The sequence below is a fragment of the Hippichthys cyanospilos genome, chromosome 11, assembly GCF_059441005.1.
Source record: "Hippichthys cyanospilos isolate Australia breed blue-spotted pipefish chromosome 11, RoL_Hcya_1.0, whole genome shotgun sequence".
In the NCBI taxonomy this organism is placed as follows: domain Eukaryota; kingdom Metazoa; phylum Chordata; class Actinopteri; order Syngnathiformes; family Syngnathidae; genus Hippichthys; species Hippichthys cyanospilos.
The window spans coordinates 8,214,290-8,235,863 of record NC_142379.1 but is presented as its reverse complement, the minus strand read 5'-3'; the positions used below and the strand labels follow the sequence as shown (position 1 = coordinate 8,235,863).

Below are 21,574 nucleotides of genomic sequence, written 5' to 3'. Positions count from 1 at the left end.
GATTTTTTTTCCCCTCTGTGGACAGTAAAAGTCCAGAAAGTACCAACGATAAAGCCCATTTTTATCTCCTCAAAACAGAGACTGGGTAGGGTGTATAAAGTATACTATAATTCTTGCTTTTTGGTGGGGTAAATGATAAAAATTGAACTTCCTGAAGCACTTGTGATTATTTTTTTTACTCTTCTAAAAGGACCTCTTGTTTTAAAGATGGTTAGTGCAATCCAGAATGCATTCAATTTCCGCTGTATCTTTAAACAAAGAATGCCATTTACAGTAGCAAAAAAAAATATGAAAAATGCTTCATGAGGCGTCATTTACCCATCACTACTGAGACCTATTGTTTCCATTTTGTCCCAGCAAGACAAAAAAAGTTTATTGCATCCTGCCCAAACACATCAGACATCATTGCAAAGGCCAAGATGCCTTCCACTTAGTACACTGGGACTAAGTAGGGTCCAATATAGACTTAGTAAAGATTTAAAAAGATGTCCTCTACAATGGATAAATTACGATGAAATAAAAACAAAATACAATGAAAACAAATTATTTGGCTTGACCTCAGTAGAAAGTTAAACAACTTTCATCCCTTTTGAAATAAAAACAAAAAGACAGGCAAAAGTGTCAAGCATTTGTTTCATCAATGTTCTTTGAACTTTTTTTTTAATTAGAGCTGAACTGACAAGTGAGGCAGCCTGGACAGTCATAATTCCATAGGGCTAGATAGCAAAAAGCCACACAAAGCATTAATGAGTTGTCAAAATGATCCTCTGCATAAATCGAATCATCTTGCGACAAATTGTTTATTTGTTTTCAAAAATCTCAACTGCAATTTTCTTTCTTTCAAGCTTTGTGTTGTAAGCCTTAAACTAAATTGGATACACAGTGTGTGTGGGTGTTGGGGGGGGGGGCACGTTTTCTAAAACTGTTTGACCTCTATCCTTGCTCCTCCATAGTTTATGGCCTTTGTGCTAATGCCTTCATGTTTAGTTCTAAAAATGAGAGGCCAGCTCAGATTGGCAGTGTGTATGTCACCTCTGCCCTCCACATCTGCTGGGAGCCTCTCAGTTGCTAAGTGGCTTTTTCAACATCCACAACATGCTGGAGAGTTGAGTCGCACCACAGCACTATGTCAATATTCATGCCATGCTGAGTGAGCTGACATTTACAGAGTGATTCTACATAACAGCGCTCTGAAATGATGCTTGCACTCTTGGGCCACACACTCACTCACACACACAGAGTACAACATTTGCGTGTGTACACAAACATTATATACTACAATTTACCATTTGAAACCGTCACAATCAGACAAATCATGTCATCCTCAGTTAACCACAAGCTTCCAGAATGAATTGGAAAATATATCTATATCATATTATGGTCCCAACCACCACAGCGAGGACCTTGCTAAATGTATTTTTCAAATCTCTCACACGGTTTTTGCTGTGGCCAGCAACCTCAGGGCATAGCCAAAAGATTTTTGATGAGTTGGCCAGGGTGTCACAACATGTGTTGTGTGAAATTTCATGGAAAAAAACAGAACATTTCATTTAAATATTAATTCAAAGATTCAAGACTTTTATTGTCATATGTATAGTATTATTGTACCACAAAATGAAATCCTTATTCTGTTCACTTTCCGAGTTATTATAGATAACTCATTTATCAAGGGGTCTAAGAATACTGCATGCATGTGAAAAAGCAAAGAAAATTTTGGCATGAAAAAACAAACACTATAGTTGGGCTGATTTTACTGTATTTAAAAAATTACAATGAATAAATAGCAACGTTTCCTTCCAATGATCATCACTTATATGCTCATTTTCACTAATCAAAGGATGGCCTAGTATTTTTCCCGGAAAAGTAGGGGTTACTTGTAAATACATTGTTAAAAAAAAAAAAAAAACACTTTCCTTTTTATTTGTTTGAATGAACTGTGTGGTAAAAAGTTTAATTGGCAGATAAATTGATCGGTCCCTATTAAATTTTTCTTTTGGATGTAAGTTTGGATGTAAGAATGGCGAGAAGGGGTGAACATGGCGTTGTGTCGCTTCTACCGCCATTCTGGGCTTGATTCAGCCTGATTTTTTTTTTCCAGTATCAGCATGTTCTGACAGTTTTGTAAGACATTTAGGCATCACACATGGGTGCAAAAACATTTCACGCACTGCAACACATAGAGAGCAGTCATCACGATAAAAAGAGTGACAGAGTGGCAGACAAAAAAAAAGGAGGATGAGATATCACTGCATCCACCGAGTGAGACCGTCGTGAACGTGTTCAGACTTTAGTGGGAATACTTTCTGATTTCAATTGAAGTCTACTTTCACAAATGAAAATTTACATATTTAATGAGTTAGTATTTACCTTCTCTTAAGACTGGTATGATTTTTACAAATAGAGAAATGTACATGGGTTTTAGGTACTTACGCATTTCTTTTTTTTTTTTTTTTCCCAAGATTGGGCTTGGTTCAAAAATAAAGGCTAATTGAATAATGCGAATGAAAGTTTCACTGCATTTAAACCAAGTGTGCCATCTATAGGAGCAAAAGCATCTCAAAAATGGTGCATTTTCCCCAACATTTTAAAAAAACGGCAATGGATTAATTAATGAACCATTATTGAAGGCTTTGTTCGATCTTAGAGGCTCCTCTGTATTTGAAATCTTCTTTTATTATATTCCCTTCAATAAATTACATATTTAATTTATATTCCTCCTGACACTATCCAGTTTAATTGGTCTCAGCTATTTATAAATCAAGAACCACTCCAGACAAATTGAACATTCGTTTTGGAGTGGGCAGTGTCTTTGACCATAAATGATCCTTGACAATATATCGGCGCTGACTTTAATAGAGGACAGTAGCACAGTTGATTGTGCTTCCTTGCGGAAGCCTCTCTTAATCCCGGATGGCATAACATGTCATAGAAAGGAAAAGCCATAGAACTGAATCATAGTCTAGTTTAGTTTTTTTTTTTTTTTAAATCAAGGAAGAGTTTCGGCCCAACACAAACAATACTCTCTATTTTGGCAACTGTGTTAGGGTCAAGCTTTGTATATTTACAGTATATAATCCTTGCTTATCTTTTTCGCTCTTTTCTCTGCTTTCCCTGCTTGCTGTGTAAGGTTAAAAAAATATTGACCCGTGTTATTGTTTCTTCATAGAAATATGGAGTTTAGGCATGATATCAATATACTATGCGAGTAATTCTGTGCTGTCAACATTGAATGAATTATAGCTCACCTTATGTTATAAAAAGCAGTAAACCAGTCAGAAAAAAAATAACTGCAGTGCCAAGAAACTCTGCCCAGAAAAATAACCAGCAGAATTTCATTTGGGGCTTACGTTATGCACATTCTGTAGTGTCCGTTCTGCTGGGAAGTCTCGAAAACGATGTGGCTGTATGTCTCCAAATTTGTGAGTTTGAGTCAGACAGAGATTTTGGTTTATGAGAGTGCCGGGAACACTATCCTTGTTGGAGTTCATCTTGAAGGTTTTTGATGGGGTGAGCTCAAGGTGGTTTTGGCAGAGTTGCAGTTGAACATAATTTATGAACACAACAGTAAGTCTGCCAACTAATGGAAGATAATGATTTATACAACCGTGCTCAGAATTTCCATAAACTGTGATAGAGTATACAAACTAATGACCACAATTGTATTTGGAATTGTAGAACAAAGCAATCTAAAAAAAATGACTGATTAAGAATTGTAGTGAAAATGAAGCATTAACTAATGGCATTGTATACCTTTAATTGTTAAAAGCTGTTAAAATTAATCAATTACCGACAACTAATTTAATAATTGAGTTATCGGACAGAAGCATTGTTTGAGTAAAAATATTCTGAATTTCAGTCATTTTAGTCATTATTCTCATTTCTGTGGTCCTTTTTGAAATTTGTTTGATTTATCTTTTGTGTGCATTAAATACATGACATTCGATTTTACTTTGGAAGAACGATGCCCCAAGCGGCGACTGAATCAGTTTATGACGATATCTTTTATTAATATTACTTCTGGCGACCATGCTGGCTTGAACATACTTTTCATTCGTAAAAATAACATTTGCCAAAAAGTTACATGGCCTGAACAAAGATTAACCAAAGTCATGGAAAGGCTAAAAGCTTTAAGAAAGAAAGCATCTATGTTGATCCCCAACAGACGAGCTCATCTGTGAAACACATTGGAGGTAATGTCATGGCTTCGGCTTTCGAGGCTTAGTTTGGGACTGACTAAATAATCTTTGTTGATGACGCAACACAAAATGGCAGCACCGAAATCAATTCACATGAAGAAATGCATCAGTCGCCACAACGTTGGTGATGTCACAGACTTGTTGAACGTATGGCAAGCAAAAATACGCAACTAATAAGAATGAAGACATTCAGTATTTTCAGTCATTAATTTCAAATGTATCTGACTGTTTTTTTCCATTACATGTCTATTCAGGAAAGCTGCCCACAACACAGTAAGCTTCTATTGTTAATGGCACATACTGGAGCAACTTAGCCCCCCGAGGAACATTTAATTCGCGGCAGGTCGCTACATTCTTCAGTCCACATTTGAAATAGCATAACTTTTTTCCCCATCTTAAGCACTTGGCCACAGCTTCCCTAAACCAAACCTGAACTCATCATTTGTCCATCAGTAACCTTCGCAGACCTCCATTGACTCCGGCTCAATGCCCTTGTCATGGCAGCAAGAAGTAGCCATCTTGTTTGTGAGACCTGACAACCCAAATAAATAAATCTAATCTCTATTTCAAGGTTTCCTTAAGGGATGGTAGCCTTGTTACACTGTTAGGGCTGTGGAGTAAAGTGCAGCCAGTTCAATCATGAAAAAATAGACTCGATTTTCTATTATCCAAGTATGTTTGCCACTTTACTCTGCACGCCAGTGTCATTTCACATGAATTCCTGCAAAGAAATTGCCAATTTAGACCATTCAGCACTCCCACTCCTCTCACTGCGCTGTTGCCTGCCTCGTCTCCGTCCCCACTTGGCAAATGTGTGTTTTCAGCATTTTAGCAATCTATGATGGCCTGAATTGGTATAAAGTTCAAATAGATATCTCCAAAAACAACACGAGTCAAATGTCAAGGTCTGACAGTTTCTTCCGAGGTTTCTTTCGATGCGGGCTGTCAGAACCAATTAGCTGAAGCATAGGATAGGCTTTGGCACACCCACGAACCAAGCGATTATTGTTACTACAGAAAACAGATGGATGGAAGTAGAGAAACGCAATGACACAAAGATGTGAGCAGGTAGCATTGCCTTTTAGTAAAATGGCGAAGAAAACGAAACCAAACATTTTGTGAAAGAGTTAAAGGTGAGGTTATGTCAAAAACTTTTTTACAGAAATGTTTTGTGCACCGCCGCTAGCTGGATTCCGATTAATATTGTCTTTGTGAAAAGCCAATTAAGCAACAAAATAAATCAGTTTTTATCCATCTCAGAGGATTTTTTTTTTCTCTCTGGCAAATTTTGCTGCAATGTGAGGGACAGACAAAGCAAAGAAAAAATTACTGATGCTATAGGAGAAAAAATTGGCACAGTTTAGCACATGACATGTTTTGTTTTTTGCACATATTAATTTCGTAGTTTTGATTTCAAGTGTTGGTTGCTGTTTTGTTTTTTGGGATCACACTCAGTTCATCTATTGTAGTTCAGCACAAACACTAGCACACATACACTCACACTGTTGAGACACACCATTCAGGAAGTCCTAACATGAGAATAATTTACGCGGGAACTTATATATGAGTCAGTGATTTTACGAGCACCTCCTCTTTGTGCCTGAATTGTTTCCTCTACACTGTCATGTTGATCGATATGGAGAACTGGTGCTGATATACACCTACTACAGAAACCATTGAATGCTTGAGGACAAATGTCTTTACATAGACTAAATTAGTACAACGGTCACGTGGTTACTTGTATCATTTACTAAAGGGAATAGGAAGGCATTTTACAAATGTTTCCCAGTCCACCCCAGGCCCCATACCGTCGTCAGTGAACATTTTTTTCTGTGAGATATGGGCTAAACGTATTCTCTACTTAACATGTCATTATATAAAAGGATACACGCCTGCTGAAGTTTACTGCCTTAGTGACATTTTCACTGTGTCATTTCTGTAAAAAAAAAAAAACAATTGTAGTCATTTTGGCTAAACTAATTCTTGCTTAATTATTACTTTAAATATATGGCAGTTGACAAAGACAACTTGAGGTTTACAACTATAGTTATTGTCGGCAGACAGACTGAAATTGATGGTGGAAAAAAGAAGTTTTCCCACCATGTTGTTCAACTGTCTGTCAGAAGCTCCGAGCGACATGGTTCTCAGCAGGCTTTAGTGTGTGTGCGTAAACGCGCCTGCATGCATGCGTCTGGTGGATATGTGTAAGTGCGCTAAAAAGAGCGAGAGGGAGCAGGAAAAGGGGCAGCGAAATGTTAATGAGGGCAGTCGGATGTGAACAAACAGCTTCCAGCCTGATGAACCCATTCAGACAAAGACAGAAACGGAGACAGAGAGCGATAGCCGCTGCAGGAACAACTTTAGGGGTCAAACACTCAAATTTGAATATGAATGAGTGCAGATGACCAAGCAACTTTGTTGCCCAGTGTGGGGTTTTTTTTTGTGTCTTTTTCATTCAGTTTTCAATTCCAACTATGCGCATAAAGATAGATAGATAGATAGATAGATAGATAGATAGATAGATAGATAGATAGATAGATAGATAGATAGATAGATAGATAGATAGATAGATAGATAGATAGATAGATAGATAGATAGATAGATAGATAGATAGATAGATAGATAGATAGATAGATAGATAGAAGCAATCATGATTTGGGGGCAATAACAAGGGCAAATCAACAGTTTTAAAGTGGCATAATTATCAATCAAACCTGATAAATTAATTTATAATAATTTAGTTGTTAAGTAATGTTACACCTTTACATTCTACAACGTTTTCTTTTTTTTTTTTCTTAGATTATATTCGATTCCGATTTCAGGAGTCTCACAGTGAACTGCGCTTGTTGCTTCTGTTTGTCATTACCATTTAACTACAACTGAAGTGTGAAAATGACATTGCCACTGGGACATCCCGTTTCCACGAGCCTTTTTATCATGTCTGAAGTTTGTTTTGCCTCAAGACCATTATCTATTGACAGTGATGATATTGTAAACCAAACTTATTTTGTACACAAATCCAATAGTTGTGCGTGTCATTTGAAAAAAACAAAAAATTAAGCTCAGGAACGAATGTTCATGGGCTGCTGTTATGCTTCATGTTGTGTTAAATAGGAGTTTTATTATGAAGACAAGTTTGAGATTAAGGTCACAGTTAGATAGTGGATTAATGTGAAACGTTTTGATCCTGTTTGGTTGGGTTAGCTGAATTTCTTGTTCTGACAAATTAAAAAAAAAAATCTTTGTCATTCACCTAGGAATTTTTGTGTGTGCTCAGTGCAAAGACAGGACATTTAGAGACGATAAGGATTTTAAGCAAGTTTAGAGGCTTGCTAACCATCCATGACAGCCTGCCAGGATTAAGCAGGTGTTAGAAGTTTACTGTTGTCTGGTCTTTTGCAGCAGTTAAAGATAAAATATTTTATTTTCTCATGCGTGTTTGCCTTCAACCTGTCAAGTCTTTCATAGGAGCTTGGTGCGTTGAATAGAAAAAATTGCTTTCTCCTCACCCCAAAAAAATCTGTGATGCTGCTAATACTCTGCCTTTGTGCAGTTTCTGACTCTTAGGCTAATCAGTATGGCTGACACTTCAAAATAGTGTGGCTCTAATCTGTTTTCAATGCAAATAAGCAAATGACAAAATTCAATTACTCTTAAGAAAGGTTCGGAAGAATGATACACTTTAGCTCAGCTATATCCACTGAAGGGTTTTTAAATTGCTTAAATGTATTAATTTTTTTAAACCGTTAACTCATCTTGATCCGCATTTGTGCTATCAGGGGTTAGTGAATTTATGCCAATAGCTCCATCAGCTACATAAATAGTGTGACTTTACAAATAAGACCTGATGTGTGATGCTAATGCTGTGATTTCTGTGTTTTTTGATGAGGTGCAAAATACAAATTTTGACGGGTAAACTATGATGTGAAAATGCCAAGCCATGGACTCCAATAACACAATTACCTGTATCTGCCCAATGTGTGATATGAAATTCAAAGAGCTCTAATGGTGGATCCTTGGAGTAGTACTAACAACTTCTAATAAACTTCTCATGTCTGGACAGCTGCTGTCTCGCTTGATCAAATTCAATGTGAAAAGAGAGGACACCACAGCCTTCAGGCAACAGAATCTCAGTGACCTGTTGCGGGGCAGCACAGATTTCTGACTCTCATCAAAGTATCCCTCAAAGCACCAAATGGGCAAAATAACTCGGCGTATGAAATGCCTTATTTAAAGCATGTAAGCACATAATGAAACAGTTTTGTTTCCTGCGCGGTGGAGAAGGCAAGAAGGGATTTGCACTGCATTTGGAAGTCCCAAGTAGAAATGGCTAATTTGAGCAAATCTTTGTTGTGCATAATGTCAGTGCAGTTTGAAATTGTATTTAAAATAGAGAAAGCAGAATGTTTTGTGAATGTTGACTGTCGATGCTGTATCATTTATTTAAAGAATGCACATCATGAAGATGATAGACGAGAGCAATTGGCAACTTAAGTAAATACAGAACAAATTAGCAATTTAAACCAGACTTAAGAAATATTAGTAAGCATCTTACACCTACTGATACATTTCCCTTTGGTAATAAGCACAAAGCTTCAGTATATGAAGAAAAATCAATGAGGTAAAGAACCAGAAAGAAAGAAAGAAAGAAAGAAAGAAAGAAAGAAAGAAAGAAAGAAAGAAAGAAAGAAAGAAAGAAAGAAAGAAAGAAAGAAAGAAAGAAAGAAAGAAAGAAAGAAAGAAAGAAAAAGCATTTAAACAGAAAACGGCTAGAAAAATGGCTTTAGAAAAAAGAAACTAATGGCAAACGTTTGGAAACCTCTGGTGACATTTTGGTGAACTACCGATACTCACCAATATCACCAAGAATCATTATCTTACCATTGGACTTACATGTACAAATTATTAATAAAGGCAAGGTGATAGTGCATTTAACTTTTGGCTAAACTGTGCAGCTTGTTGCAGCTTTACAGCTAGCTTTGTAAATGATAAAGTAACTTCAAAGACGGAAAGTGATACGCTGGCCTTAAAATTTTTTAGCAGTAAATATTTACTCCATTGTAAAACCAAACCAAAAATAATACACTATGCAATTGCACTGCTATGAAACTGGCTATATATAAAGAAGCTAGTGAAACCACGAGTAAATAGAATTCTGCTAATGAAAACTAAAAGACATTTGTATTAGTTATTCATTTTGTTTGTGTTCAGCTTTTATCCATTTTTTTTCATCAGTATGCATCATTCTGAAGTAATAAACAGATCTATAGAATCAAATGTGCTCTCCACCTGAAAAGGTAAAAAGAAATCCTAAAGATTGGAAGATTGTATTTATTTTACAACTATACAGATGTTACAGTAATCTCACGGTCTCCCTTGTATCTCAATATGAATCATGCATGGCCCAATACACACCACTGACAATCACTTGGAGAAAATATAACGCCAGCGAAAGTGCAAACATGAGGCTTGCAAAATTAACCCCCCCCCCTCCCCTTTCTTCTCTCAAACACATATGCCTCAAGCTAAATTCACACTATGCTGCTGACTAAGCACTTTCTCCCTACTTGACTGCCGAGGGAATTCCCGCCCCCTCCACCAATTACTACCTGGTGCACATGTATTTCTTTCGTCTTAGTCTTTGCGAGTTTTAAGTATGTGGGTGATGGTATTTATGGCAAAATAACTCTCCTCACTATGTTAATGGCTGGTCAATGTCATAGAGATCTCGGCGATGTATCTTTTTTTAGATATATATTGGCCCCATTTTCTTCAATCATGGATATCTGCATTACATATTAGTTATTAACAAGGAGCTTGAGCAGCTGTGCTGTTTAGCCTTTCAAATAAAGGACACCATGCTCTTGCTTGCCAACTACTTGCCAATTTACTTAAAGAGATGAACTATGCGGGGAGTTTTTGGTTGTTTTATTTTTTTGCAGTCCTGGGTGTCTGAATAAAAATGCCTCCAACATTCCATTAAAAAATACAGAAAATGAAGACAACACATGTAATAATAATCACTTGTTCCAAGAGTTGAAATCCGTTTTGGGTGAGGTTTGGAGAACCCCGATTTGAAATGCCGAGTATAGCTTTCATTAGGTGACGAACGTTAACAGAACTAGGGCATATACAAAAATCAGCGCTGCCAACTTCGTGACTTTGTTCCTGTAACGATACATCCAGAAAGAAGGAGATAGGAGCCTCAGCCTATAACTCATGCGAGTTTGAATGCGGGATACACAGTGGCTTCATTCGTACCACGCCACAATAGAAAAGAGGAGGACTCCCTCTTCCAATGACAAAAAAAAAAAAAAACTATCAACATGTCTAATCAATCTGGTGGCCCTTGGTTGTGCTAAAACTTTGGCTAATGCTCCATAAAATACTATTGCTATTGACTACATTGATTATATCAATCATATAATTGAATCAATCATATAATCGAACTACAAATTCCATTAATTTCAATACGAAACATTAATTAGATGCAAATGAGTACTTTTTCATGCAAAGCCTTTGCATATGCTAATATATACTGAGGGGAAATACCTGACACAAATGAAAATGCTAATGAGTTAACGCATACAAGGCAGCAAGATATAACATGCTGAAGGAAAGAACTAACATTAGCTAGCATGTCATCCACAGTCACAAGTTGTAGGATCAACAAACAAACAAAATTTTGGCCATATTATCAGAAACATTCTTGCAAAGAAAGTACAGTTTACAGACACCCGTGGGTCAGATTTCACATAGATACAAAACAACATGTATGTCACCGACAGCGACTGCTCTCAACTCAAACCACCGTCCTTCCTCACTACAAAGTGTAATATCAACAGCGGCCAGAGGCGGCGCCAAAAAACAAAGATCAAGCCATATAGAGCACAAATGAATGAACAGTTAAGAGATAAACTAAATCATTTCCAAAATATCTTTGTTTCAGGTGCAACCTGTGGCCAGTTGAGTTTTGATCTAAGTGTGATATACAATGCAACTGATTGACACACCAGGATCCACAAACTGCAACTGCCTGCTCTGGATTTTTGGGGTGCAAGAATTTAAGAATAAACAGCAGCAAAAAAAATCGTCACGTCTGTGTGCCGATTGCACCACATATTTACATATAATATTAGATTAGATGGTGAGTGTTACCAAAAAAACTAATTAAAACGAAGTCTTAATGGAATCATTTGAAACTCGTGACTCCTATCAGACAAAATGCATCATTTGGATTACAACCTCTTTACATTTTATAAATGCTACCACCTGTTCATGTTTTGCCGTTCATGACTTGTGAGCATGATTTTCAGCTCAATTACACACACCTCCGGGCCGGTTATATGATAGTTTCACTGCAACCGCATTGTGTGTGTACATGCACAATGAGCTCACAAATCCCAAATTATACCTTCTGTTTATATTACCGTCAAGGGAGGGGAAATCTAATGCGGGACCAGCTCGTTGAGATTAATGGTGAGAAGCTGAGTTCCCCACTGTTTCCAAACATTATTCTCCATCAATAGTGGCTGATGTACTAATTCTCACCAGTAAAGATCTCTTTGGCAGTTAGAAATGGGGCAAGTCGAAATGATTTTTTATGCAAAAATGTAATTTGTCTTTGAAAGCAGGTGGAAATGAAAGCGAGACACCTGTCTTTGTGTTTCCTAAAATCTAGAAAATGATTGGTGGTGCGCATGATTTAACATAAAGAGGTTTGGTGAATTTATGTATACTGATAAGCGATAATGGTCCATAATGATCCTCTTTAACGACGTACTGCATGTATAATTAATTTGAGCCTGATAACAATCACATTTTCATTTCCTGAATTGGCACATGGTCAAGTACAGTAAACACCAGTGGGCCAAAGTGTATTCAGTAAACTGTTTCGGACAATCTGCCACAAATTTAGACAACAGTCAAGAATAATCAAATGCTATCAAATATTATTGACTTTAATGTTGTTGATAATGCTGTTCAATTTGATTAAAATCAACAATCAGTACACTTAACGTATGACCATGTATGGTGGCTAAAAAATGGGTAATTTTGTAAGTGTGTGATGTATGCTGTATTAATAAATCTGTATGCAAACATGTAATGTGTAAACCTGGAGGGTTGGAATATGTTTGCATTCCTTGAATAAAAACATGAAATGGATCAAAGCATTTTTATCTTTCAGGGCTCTGACTTCTGACTGCAGCACTTTACATTTTACATAGAAATTAAACTGCTTTATTTGCCAGAAAAAATCATGTGGGATCACAGTTAAAGCTATAGTGATGTTTTTTTTTTCTATAAACAGTGCAAATAGCTTCAACGAAAACAACTAAAAACATCTATGTAGTGCTTAAATAACTCGCAATGTAATTACACCAAAATAAGGTAATCAATACAGATGGTGATGCCTGATCTTTTTTTTTAAAATACTCATATAATGTACACAAGTACAGTGAACGACACAAACGACAGATTTACTGTAATCACTGTTAACAGAAGTGAGGCAAAAATGTTGAATTAAAAAGAATATATACTATGGTCAATGGTCTACAAAATTGCCTCATCTAATCCTAATGTGAATTCCATGACATTATCACTCTGCTAATTCAACCACATAACAAGGTTGGTCTGCTGAAATCATATTGAGTGACAAGTAATGCTGTTCAGCAAACCTCTCTGCAGGCCAGAGTGAACAAATGAAATTTTCACCATGTCACATCACTGCCACCAGCATGGACTGTCTGGTAGTGTTGTTTGCACTCATACTGTGGATTCAAACAGTTGACTAAATTCTGACCCTTGCAGCACACAAAGAGCTTCTATGAGTCTCGTTGTCAGCACCTCTCTGTCAGATCAAATCAGTCGAGCCATGAGTTAACCTTTTATCATTGAGGATTTTTAAACACAGACCTCCAGCTCAATGTTTGTCACACTATTCTGTTGTGTCCCAAAGTCCAAGATGACATTATCTGTTTGGTATGTATAATTGTCAGTGTTGGGTAAATCAATTGGCACTCATGGTATTCTGTATTATTGTTATATATTATTTTTCCCATTCCTAACTCTCAAAGTTTTCCCATCAATTCAACAATTTAAGACCAAAAATCTCCATTCATTCTCAAAAGAGAATTTTATCTTCACATTAATGTGAGCTTTTCAATTAAAGCTTTAGTCTTTAGTTCCGATTTCTTCCTGTTTACTTTCACATTAACTTTCACATTCTTAGGCATGGTCTACACGTAGCCGGGGTTCTAGCAAACGGGCAGTAAATGTCTCCGGTTTGCCCTATATGTGCCTGGGATTTTTTTTTTCCCCATCAAAACTAAAGGTTTCAAAAACTCAGGCCAAAATGGAGATTTGCCAAATCCTCTGGATCCTTGTTTGCTTTAGCAAGCTTAAATCAGAGATTTGCATCATCACTCTACTCTATTTCCCATCAGACATCAGACACGGAAGTTCATTCTGATTGGACAGAATTTGGTCAGACTATTGCTGCATAGCAGCTTGGCATGCTTGTAAATGAATGAAATTACTCTATGCGGATTCGTGTAGGAGCCATTTTTTTTCAATACACAAAGCGGACAACATTTTTTTACACATGGAGGTGAGGAGAATATGCGAGTTTAGGCCTTATCTAAAATTAACCAGGCTTATTTGAACCCACATAGTCGCCTTCTCTTTGTGTGTAAAAAATAAATAAATAAACATGTCAACAGTGCTTTTTTTGTAGTTAAAGAAATTGCTGCATCAAACATAGTGTGGTTTCATTCAAGTATGACAAGTCGCTAGGTGGCAGTAGTGTCACCAAATTCTGTCAATCTGAAATAACTTCCACCCCTGATGTGTCCAATAAGAAATCATTTCTGCTTCTGACGTCACCTGTATGTGCAGGGGGAAAAAAAAAGTGTAGTGATGATGAAAATCTCTGGTTTAACTTTGTTTTTTTGATGAAAAAAAAAAGCCCGGGCACGTAGAGCAAACAGGGCAAACCGGAAACGTTTACCACCAGTTAACACAACTATAGACTATGCCTGTAGACTATGCCTTAAATAGCCCTGTTTACGTGTAAACAAGGCCTTATTCTCAAATGCAGTTTCTCATCGAATATTAAGTAGAACTACTTCGTATTATTTGTCTAAGAATCATGGGAAATGTAGTCTTACTATGTTAAACTAACAAATATACACTTGTACACGAGTGACAACGAGTGACTCGAATTTGAGCTGGGCCTTTGTGCCGGCGCCTTTCCATTTTTACAATAGAAAATATCAATGCCAATGTCGAATGAAATGAGAGGTAAAAGACAAAGCTTCTAATGTATGCAGGGACCAAGGAGAAAATGAACAGACTTGGATAATTAGGCCGGGAACCAGACTCATAGCTGTAACAGCAAATCAGTCCGGGCACAGTCACTATGAAGCACAAACCTGACAAAACAGACGTGTTTTTTTTTTCCTTTGAGGTGAGTTGGGTGGAGCCATCTGTTTAGTGGAGCTTTTAGTTCCCAAGCTTATTTTTGCATTTAACAGTTTTGTTACTTCCATTTTGGAAAGTTAGAGTGTTTGAATACTTTCAACGACCGCCGTGGCGTTCGACCTGTCGCGTGTTGTACCAACATCTCCATATAGTTATGATTAAGTGAGCAATCAAGTCATGACGTTATCTTTTAATTACGTTTCCTTTACCCAGTTGGTGCGGGGCAATTGCTATCAGCATTTTCATGAAATGCATTTGACGCTAATGACTCTAAATGAATACTGACGGTACTCATTGATGACAAAACTGATATAGCATATTTGGCATTGTTCTCAGCCATATGTACAGCAGACAGTGTTTTGGGCAGTGAAACAGCCTCATTGTGAGGCAAGGCGGTCTCACAAAAGAGGCAAAAAGGGCCCATACACATACTGTATGAAAATGACAAAGACAGACAATACCGCTGAACTGCCACGACCACCATTCAACAGCATTCCAGCAGTTGTTGAGGACAATAGTGGGACCTTCCACACAAGCACACACTACCCAACCGTTCCGACACTAGGGAAGGAGCACCATCCACCAACACATAACAGGCACCCCCCAGCTTGTATGGAGAGGGGAACCAAAGAAATCCCCCAACTCGCTCTCTCTCCTACACTCAGAGTGAGGGAGGGGGGCTTTCAGAGTGCTGGCATTTGGCACGAACAGACGCTCACAAAGCCCCCGGGACCCCAGAGATGAAGGAGAAGTGTGGGGGAGGGTGGAGGAGCACGGAGAGGAGGGGTTGCAGTAATGCCATTTCCAAGCAGGCAGCCTGTGGAGTGAGGCGCTCGGGGAGAATGAGAACAAAACGAACAGAGGGATGGATTCCCTCTCCACCTCCTCCTCCTCCTCCGTGCGGAGGTCAGTCTGCTTGGCGGAGAGGTCAGTCACTGCAGCAGGGGACGCACACCACCCCTCGTCGAAATCTGCATGTACTGTACATCTGCAGTGATGGGTAAGACTCACTAAATCCAAGCAGTTCGGCAGAAGGAAATGAGGGGCGTCTTTGCAATATACCGACACGTATTGCTCAGTCGGTCGCGTTATGTGATGGCTGTAAAACAAATTGAGATTACACTCTACATCAAAGTCTCCGGGCGCGACTGAAAGAAATGAATGAAGTCATGAACAACGGAAAGCAATGAGGAGTAGGGTTGTCTGATATGATATTGATATCGGATGTCGACTCCCAAGGAATATTCTAATGGTCTACATCCAAAATTAATATTTTTATATCATGGTTATTACTGAGGGCGATATATGTCAATAAATAAAAGAGCCCTCAGTGGTAACATTTATAATAAAAATAGTAACATTTATAGTATTTTTAGTATCATTTAATTAAGACTCCTCGAACATTTCATGCAGAAAAATAAATGAAAGCATGAATTATTCCTGCTTTTATTGTATTGGATGAATATTGGTGTTGGACTGTAGTCTGGGCTGTAATATCAGTATCTGAAATGAAAAAGTTGTGTTCAGTCATTGTAGATATATACTCTCAATCTACCAAATGAAAGCAGACTCTTTTTTAATGATCACCAGAAGAAAAACATTAAGTTCTTTACTTGCCATATTCTTACTTACAATAATTACTGTAATGGGACAAGCTAGAGGGGGACATCAATGGGCTATTAGCAGCAAGTGCCTGTAGCAACTAACAGCAGCTTGTGTTCACTGAGGTTGTTACAGAACTATTTTCAATAAAAGAAGCGAGCAGACTGAACCAATGTCAGAGTCCATCCTTGCTCACAGACAAGAATATTATGAAAACTGAGAGTATTATGTAAAAGTTATGATGTCTCGATCTGATTTAAAAAAAACTTCAGCCGTGTCATGAGGAAAAAAAAAAACAACTGCTTTGAGCTCATTCAGCGTTACATTTGCGAGGCCTTCACTGACCGCTCGCAATGTGGGAAATATGAAAAACACTTAACTAGCGACAAATATATAACTTTGAGATATGAACAGAAGAAAATATGAAGAATTCACAAAGATGACATTTATTCTGTTTTGCTATAGATTTGACCAAAACATCGGTGTGTCCTATACACAGTAACAGAGAAAATACCAACATTTCACCCTAAATTTAAGTGTGTATGTAAGAGGACGAAGCTATTAAACCAAATTTTCTGCCTGTAACTCACATCTGGATTGTAAACAATGAAGACCAAATAAATTTTACTCCTCATAATTTTTATTATCATTATTGATCAGCTGATAAATCTGAATTCCAAATATTAGAACAGGTATTGGCCTGAATCAATATCAGTCTGACCCTAATATATATACACGCCACCCCTTAACATGAGTTTTTACTGATGCTCAATAGGGCTGTGTATTCTGACTCCTGCAACAACACTTTTAAAGTGCACTAATTACCTGTGATAGGTCACGACAAACCATTTCAGATGACTTCCTATTGAAGCTCAAGGAGAAAATGTCAAGGGTGTGCAACCCAGTCATCAAAGCAAAGCTTGGCTATTTTGAAGGAACTAGAAGATAAAACCATAAAACAGCAAGAAGTATTTCCTGCTCGAGTAAAGATTTTTGTGAAATAGTGTATTTTAGACAGGTATTTGTGGTAAATCATAGAATATTGGAATAATGGTTCACTCGGTTTGCAGAGAGCAGCCGCAACATCATGACATAACGATACAGCACAGACAACACAGCACACTACAAGCACTATGATAAACATTAATGATTTAATGGTGGTGTCAATCCAAAATAAGCATTATTACATGTCTAAAGGCAGACGATGATCTCGTAAAAAAACTGCATCTTAGTGTTCAAATATTGCATGAAGTAAAATGGAATATATTGAAATTGGGGTGTTCAGTAATGAACTAGGGCATACGATAATTGTTTATTGACTATTTGATACTATATGTGGCTCAGGTGCTCTGGTGTGGTGAAAAAAAAAATCAGCAGATATAGTCGGTTCATTTGTAGCTTATTCCAATGTATTGTTTGTATTTATTTTGGTTAGGAACAAAGTTGTTTGATCTCAATGCCAGCACAACGCAGGCTGAATTAAAAACGCTGCCAAACAGACTTGTAAAATGATACTTGTCAAGCGTTGTCTCTAACCAGATTTAATATTTAATACTGCAGCCGCAACAAATGCATTCAACCCATTCGTGCCGTAACCTGACCCATAAGAGCCACAATCAGTCCCAAAACCACAAATAAAGAACCGGGTCCCAGATTTCAAAATGCTGTAGTCCAAAAAATCTGTTTGCCGCTGCTCGTATTGTGACATACTGTTATTTCTCGTCTTAGATTATTAACTGTGACGAGCCCACTTTCAGTGCCAAGCTCATAAAGACAAATCAAGCAGAAATCCTTGTTTTTGTAGGTGGTTGGGTGAAATGAAATGTATTTTCCAGTCCTGCGATTTACATTAGCAGGCATCTCTATTGACATTACCATTCATTTATGCGAACACCTACCCTTTGCATAATAATCAGCTATATGCTTCGGAGACTCGGCTTCATCATTTCTGTCCGCTGTAGTAGACATTTGTTTCTGTTCTATATCTTTTGAGTCATATGAGTAACGTCACTCAAGTCCTAGTGTGCACAGTAGAGGACATCCCTGCTTTTCCGATGATGTCTCATGTCCTTGAATGGGATGCCATTGACTTTCCCGTCTCGCTGAGACAAAATGGACACCACGGTGGACACAAATGAATAGGATGGGTCTCAGGAGGGTATGGTTCAAAGAATCGTTTTCTATTCTTCTTGCACTCTATGAACCTATGGGTCTATCCCAGCCGGCCAGGGTACAAATTCAACCAGTCACCAGCCAATTACAGGACATGTCCAGTATAGATGAAATAACCTTTGACATATTCATGCAATTTAAGTTCTTCAATCAAACTAACATGCATTTTACTGAAATATGGAAGGAAACCAGAGCACCCAGAGAAACCTCAGAAAGCTCAGGGAAACATGCAAACTGCACACAGGAAAGCTGGAGCACAGTAAAACCCATAAACCTCAGAATTGATTGGCATATATGCTACCCAGTATAAAACTATGCTGCCCGCAATTGAATGCAATGCAAAAAATGTACAAGAGAAATATTTTTGGAATGTGTGGAATATGTTAATTAAAACTTAGATCTTTTTAAGTAAATACATTTCTTATACAGTAGTACTAGAATAACCAATTAAAATTATTAGTTATTAAAGATAATTAAAGACAACATTTCAAAAATGAAAGGCAGCAAGGTTTGTAAAATTTGTTTGGCTAATAGAAGTAGCATGTCAGGCTGGAATGTAGCTCTAGCTTTCTTTGCAAAAAGGTTTGGACACCACTGAATGTAAGTGAACAAAAACTACCCTGCATTGTATAGTTTAAAACATATCATTTTGCAGGACATAGCATAAAAAAAAAAAGCACAAAAAAATAAAACAATTATCAAAATTTAGAACACAGAAAATGTGGTGAGACTTCCCAGAAAAAAAGCCAATTAAAACAAAAAATTCTGGGAAATAATTTTTAAAAATCTGACCTTATATCCTGCGAAAACTTGGATTATAACCAAAGGTAGCAAAAAAAAAAAACCTGGAATTAATGAGATCAGGTTAACCGTAATGCTTAATTTCAATATCCAATAAACAATGTTATTCATCGTCTGGCAAATTCTGACATAACAGCCGGAATTTCACATAAAAATGCAAAATATCTGCGATCCATCAATTAAACCTGTGTAAATTCCAGCCACCACCACTTCCAAAAAAATGTCCGGTTGGCCACACTTGAGCCATCAAAGTGTCCACACATTCCACAGAACAAACAATAAGTCGGTGTACTGCATTCTTTTCAAACCATTCCAAGCACCCACCACAAATTATAAGCAGATACTCCAGAAATATGTTATGATTACACCTATATGCTCATTTCCCAATATGCCAAAAAGGAATAAACTTAAATCCTTGAAGAAGATCAAATGTGTTTAAAAATTAATTTGGCAGCATAATAAACACCTGCAGGCTTTATTGGACTTACGTGCTTGCAATACTATGTAGGCCACTGCAAGGACGCAAGTCCACAGCAGCCGAGCTGATCTACGGCCCGGCCTTTGCAAAGCTGTTGAAAGCGAGAGCGGTGATAAAGGAGGTGCGAGGATAAGAGGTGATGGGGTGGAAGCGGAGGAGGTGATAGGGACCGAAATGAGGAGGAGCTGTAAACACAGGCCCGGCGAGCGGCAATACAGCTGTGCGCTTGTTTGGCCGCCTGCCAGCTGAAAGGTGAGAAGATGATGCTTAACACACAAAGCAGCAGATGTGCATATACAGGTGTGTGTGCATGTAGTGTATGTGCTTGCGTGATGTATGTTGTAATCAGAGAAGCCGGGCCGTGAACTAAATAACCGCTTTTGTCCCATCAGAAATTGGTCTCATGCATCCTGATGGCTTTTGCAGAAACCAGACTGTAAATTTTCCCCACCCTGCCAAAGCAGCCCCCTAATGACTGCTGCTAACCTTCATGATGGAGATCCATGAGACATTTAAGACCAAACCCCAGTTGTTGCGTTCATACGCTTGTCTGCAGCTACATGCAACCTTGCGGGAATCACTAAGACCAAGAGTTCCCCCTTCCATATTTGATATTTGAGTTTGAAAACGAATAGACATCAAGGCTCGGAAACTGTGTGTCTCTATCTTTTTTTATCGTATTTCTATTTTTCAAGCAAATGCAACCTAAACCATCGCTATTCAAGACACAGTATATGATTTGGAGCGGAAAATCCAACATAGCTACACCTGTCTGTGTAAAAAAAAAAAAAACCTCCAAGATCTTTCCTCCAGGTTTGGCTATAGTTTTCACATTCATCAGAGACGAGGATATTAGTAATTAAAACACACACACGCATACATACACACACATGGATGCGGTCCTACTCGGACAGTCCCACGCGACTGGGACTGAAGCCCCTCACCAATCATCAGCAATCACCTCACATTTGGTATTCCTCCAGCCAGTTATTCAGGACACACACTGCTGCAGGACTTCATTTATATTATAGGTGCACAATGCCCTTGAACATTCTTCGTATCCTTTATCATCATTAAAAAAATGATCGCATCACTGGTTGCAGAAATCCGCGTTGCTCCTCATTCATGCTCACCGCACGTTTGCGTGCATGTGTCGAAGTTCGCATGAATAATCTAAGAAATAAACGTGGCTGAAAGCTCGGGACTTACCTGCACATGCTGCTGCGGAATACCCCGATGGAAAAGTCCGTCTTACTTAGGTGTACCATCCGCAGCGGTGCAACTGTAATGCACGCCGACTGCTCTCACCGAGTGGTTGCTCCGCTGCGAGCTTTCTCCTCTGCTGCTTCCGCGCGCACATGACGGAGCCGTGTCGCGCGCGCAAGTCCGCGGGCACAGCACAGCCTGTCGGACAACCATCAAACTGCCTTTACTATTCCAGTTAAATTAATGTAGTCATTCCCGTCTTTCAAAATATATTTTTATTTTATATGCCATATTTATTCATTTAAACCATTTTAATTAAATTTACAATTTCAAACTTAAGCATGAAAATGTCAGAAAATGGGCTAAAATGTTGATCAGCATCATTCTAATTAAAAGCAACATTCCAGTATAAATAAGCTGGATGGATGGATGGATGGATGGATGGATGGATGGATGGATAGATAGATAGATAGATAGATAGATAGATAGATAGATAGATAGATAGATAGATAGATAGATAGATAGATAGATAGATAGATAGATAGATAGATAGATAGATAGATAGATAGATAGATAGATAGATAGATAGATAGGATCAGAAGGACCCTATTTTTGGCCGACACAAATGTGGCACAAA

General features: G+C 37.9%; 1 protein-coding gene across 1 annotated transcript in view; it reads right to left on the bottom strand.

The window, feature by feature from the left end:
• The window catches only part of fat3a (FAT atypical cadherin 3a), a 129,191-nt gene extending 108,200 nt beyond the window's left edge, over positions 1-20,991 (bottom strand). The window contains exon 1 of the mRNA XM_088427661.1: positions 20,941-20,991. The gene's annotated coding sequence lies outside the window, so the exon portion shown is untranslated. The remainder of the gene's footprint in view (positions 1-20,940) is intronic.
• Between the last annotated feature and the right edge of the window lie 583 nt (positions 20,992-21,574).